We start from the raw sequence: 4850 nt of genomic DNA, 5'->3' as shown, positions 1-4850 counted from the left end.
ATTTTTTAATCTGCCCAAACAAGAAAAAGAAATGGTAAAACTTGGAGAATTGCCCTAAAATGACTTTTAAAAGGACCCGTAAATGGAGTCCCCATTTTGTGCCATGAGAAGAGCTTGGGCTTGAGAAGGAGATCACTGGGATCAAGCAGCCCACCTGTGCCAACAAGCCTAAGTTTCCTATGAGTCCAACAGAGATAATAATAATCAGCTGTGTGGGTTACAGGTTAAACCGGGGCATAATATAACCTTGGCTTTTATGAATTCATTCTCATCTCACCCCATTCAGGGACAGATGAGGGTGGACCAGGAAGCAAATCCCAATCTGTTTGTACTTTGTCAGCAGAGAGACTTCGACTCCCCTATCCTCCTGCTTTTTGTTTAAGTTGGGAGGGATGCTTAGGAGGACATTTCCAAATATTATGGTTGAAATCCTCAATCTGGCCGTTCCCCAGAAATCCATACTGCCTATAAAAGGTGGGAAGGAGTAGGGAGGTTGGTAATTTCTAATCTCCTGGAAATAACAGTGCAAATTGAGCTCACGATTACAGCTACTGATCTGAACCCAAGCCTGAACTTTTTCTTGACCACTGGTGGTTGACCAGCTCCAAGCCTGCCCTTTATCGAATTTTCTGTAGTGGGATCCCTTGTATGAAAAATAAGAATCTTTTGCTAAAAAAGTTCAAAAGCAACAACTGTAAACAATATGACTGTTAGGAAGAATTTCAAAAACTTGAAAGCCTTTCTTATGGGTTCTGTTTAATAATGTTCAGAGATACTGTTTTCTCCTGAGTCTTTAGGTGATATTCCAATATGCCATCTGCCTGGTGTTTTTTTTGTAGACTCCATTCGAGTTCACTCACCTTTCTATTTTAATATTGTTTGTGTGTGTTTTTGAGTACATTTCTTTCTTAAATAAGAATGGTTTTAACTATAGCTGGTGCTTTCCAATATGATATGTGGTTCGCTCTTGATTTTCTCCCATTATCTGCTTAGGGAATGCTAACAGACAATGTGGGCAAAAATATGAGACAGTGTTTCTGAAAATGTTATACGGCATGGGGGGAAAGTTTATAATTTAATGATAAATGAAAAGAAGCATGACAGCATCCTATGTAATATCATCTCAATTCTCTAAAACGTAACGCCCTCTCATACACATGTGTAAATACCCAGTAAATTTGCTATTTGACTAGAGGATGGGACTTCTACTCTTTGACATGTTGTTCCATGAACCACTCCATATTTTCCAAATTTTCTACAATGTACATGCAGAATTGCTGGAAAAGAATATAATTTTACAGAGATCTTTGCTAACTTTCCAAATGACTAAGTCATTCCTACATTTCTCAGAAATTCTATCTTCTTTATTCATCAGAACATATTTTATATGCCACATACATTGTTTTTCATATGTGTGCTTAATTTCCTAGCTTGATTAGAAACAACCTGAGGTCAGGAAGCACATCTTGTATCATTGTTGAATCACCCCTATCTAAGAGACGTTCAAAAATGCTGTTGAGTGACCTGCTCAGTGTGTCAGAATGAGGACAAAGACGTTCAAGTGTTAATAGATCACTCCTCCTTCTCCCCATCAAATTTATGGTACCTCTTGAAATGGACCTTCTTCTGTTAAACAAAAAAAAAAGAAAAAAGAATTATAAAATCCACTCAGGCCAAGCTGTTATTGGATTGTTAGTGGTGAAATTGATGTCATAGAAGTTTTTTTTTTTTTTAAGATTTTATTTATTTATTTGAGAGAGAGATAGAGATAGAGCACGGGGGGGGAGGGAGGGGAGAGGGAGAAGCAGACTCCCCACTGAGCAGGGAGCCCAATGCAGGGCTTGATCCCAGGACCCCGGGATCATGAACTGAGCTGAAGGAAGACACTTAACTTACTGAACCACCCAGGCACCCTAATGTCACAGAAGTTTTAAGTATGAAAAAAAGTGATGGCCTGATTTTTCCATCAGGGTGCCCAAATATGGATAATTCTGGTGTTTCACACACTTGACTCAGGTCATTTTATTTCTGTGCTGTGGTTAGCAAATAATTAAACCAACTTTGACATATGCCTATATGATATAATTAATTAAATGCTAAAGTCCCATTTGCCTCAAAATGTGTTTTTCCCTCTGAGGTTCTGTTTTGATGCCTGAAACTCCTACCAAATTAAGCGAAGATTTGTGGGATTAAATTCATTGTCTGTAATGTGCTTCTGTTAAAATGCGAATACAACACCTGAGGATCTGCTAGTACCTGCTAGGCATTATGGATTCAATATAGATGTGTAGATGGGCTCACATACTGTCTTGTGAAGAGAGCAGGCTGATTCAAAATCCCATGTGGATACTAGGCGCTTTCTCCTTTGGAATAGTACTGGTCCAAAGTGGAAAGTACTGGGGATAGGATATGTGGTCAGTGCTCTCCTCCAGTGTGAGAAATGGAAAGGGAACCCAGGGTGTCTGAGTCCTCGTACTTCTCTCTGTGCCCAGTACGAGAGCAGGAATGCTCCTGGCTCCTCCCCATACACACACACAAGGAAAATCCTTCCTGGTAGAATGGGAGGTAAGCCAACTTGCTAATACAAGGCTAGCAATACTATTAACAATACTCCCCAGGTAATCAAGCATGATTCCATGCACAGGCTGAAACCTCAGAGGAACTCCCAAGGAAAGACGTTCACATTGTTGAGAGAAGCTGAAAGTTCTTGTGAGAGCAACTTGTCAAGGTATGAAGTTAGGCGGAGGCTAGGTGGTTCTCCAGGAGATCGAAGCTACACAGCTTTAAACTTCAAGTGACTCTGAGAAACATCAGGGAAAGAAAAAGCATTTCGAATAGAACATAATATTTTAAAACATGCTTACAAAAATGCACAGCCTAGGGACCAGTGAAAGGCATAGCATTCACTCCCAAATGTGACCTCATAGCAAGGATGCACCTGAGAAGCCAATGGTGACATTGGTCATGAACTAGCCAGCGCTCCAACATGCGCACGTCAGGGAGCCACAGACTTTCTGTGGTTCCCACCCTGCGCCCTGTGTTGCTCTTAAATCAGACTCGGTGCTTCAGCTTTTGCTGAGAGGGTGAACATGTTGTCTGGCGAATGAACAGGTCCTTTGCCAAGTAACTAGATCTCACTCTTGCTAAAGGAAGAACATTGTTCACTAAAATAGTTTGTCTTTTGATGCCAAAGGAAATCAAATTGTAATCAAGGGCTGAGAACGTACTGAAGTCATCAAGGCTTCTTGCTTCACATTTGGCAATCTCGCATGTTCCCAGGCTTGTGAAATATAATTTACGTTTACAAAAGGGAGCGGCTTTATTGGACTGGGAATTTGTTTTAATAATGCCTAAGTGAACCGCTGATGGAACAGTCAGCATGGTAATCCATGCTGCCCATGTATCCCAAGGACATAGAGAAAAGCACAGAGAAGGAGGACTTTAGAATCTGTTGAAGCAAGGCAATAAGCAGAGAATGTGTCAAAGTGCACTGTGAAGACTTATTCTAACCGATTTGAAATATCTCATATACACTAACATGATTGTTCTGTTTTTCTGTTTTGGTTTTGATTTGGGTGGGTGGGGGGTTATAAGAGTAAGGATCTTTATAGGATCTTGGATTTCTTCATACTGCCCTAAGGATCCAGTCCAAATTAAACCAAAATAATGATTATTGCATGTATACTCTCCCAAACTGTTCATTAACTACATTGTCTCATTTAACCCTTACAGCATGGATTTGAAGTTACATTTGGCTCATTTTAGCAATCTGGAATCGAGGCTCCTATTAGCTAAGTAATGTACTCAGTCTCATAGCTAGTTCAGTTACATGAGACAAGATGCAAGTTTAGATCCCAAAGTGAGACCCCAAAGCTCAAGGTCTTCCTGTGTTGCGCTTGATAGACAAGTCAAGGAAGGGAAAAATGGAGGGAAGATGTTTATATCCACGGCCAAGCTTTCCTTAAGAGATGATGTGTCACTTCTGTGCTTCTAAAACGAAGTGAAGAACTCAGGCAATTTATTCAATGCGCCCAGTAATTTTCCTTGGGCATCTCTTGAGGAGCATGGGGCATGATCTTGGCCTGGGTCATCTGTATAATTGTCCCCACCCTACCCCCCCTTTTTATTTTTTGCCTTGAAAGACCTGGTCACAAGCAATAGTGGAAAACAATGCTTTGAACAAAGCAACCCAGTGTGATTTAGGGCAATTTGTCGTGGCTAAGCAAGGCTTTGGAATATGCAAAGTTAGAGTCCTCCCTCCCTTAGAGACTTTGCAGTAAGTCCCCATGCCTGGTGGGACCAGAGGCTGTAAAAAACAGGGGGGAAAGGAATTTCTTTTCACCTTCCATATATAGAGGGGAAAGCATCTTCCAGATTGTAGGGAATAATCCAGTGATATCTGGCTTATTTAAACTATTTATTTTTGTGATCGTCTCATAATATATACACATGTTGAACCATTGTGTTGTACACCTGAACCTAATATGCTATATATCAATTACCCATCAATTCAAAAAAGGCAAAAATAAATAAATAAAAGCACATTGTATGTCAACCATGCTCGAAAAATCTAAAAAATAAATAAAAATAATAAACGATACCATATTTTTGTAGAAAACCTCTTTTTATCAAAATGCAAAACGATGAAGGAGATTGTTTTCCTTTATAATTTTAGGGTGCTATCCAATTGGCGTCCAAGTTATTTAAACTGTGTTATAGTCATCAAAGTTTACTCATCCTTCACAAATGATGAAAAAGAAGAGGAATAAAAGTTACCCGATACAATAATTAGATTATATGGAAACCACAGGGTAATCTGTGAGCCTTGTGCTCATCAACTCCATTTTCAT

This window comes from Neomonachus schauinslandi, chromosome 3 (genome assembly GCF_002201575.2).
Source record: "Neomonachus schauinslandi chromosome 3, ASM220157v2, whole genome shotgun sequence".
Taxonomy (NCBI): domain Eukaryota; kingdom Metazoa; phylum Chordata; class Mammalia; order Carnivora; family Phocidae; genus Neomonachus; species Neomonachus schauinslandi.
Note: the sequence above shows the minus strand (reverse complement) of the source record.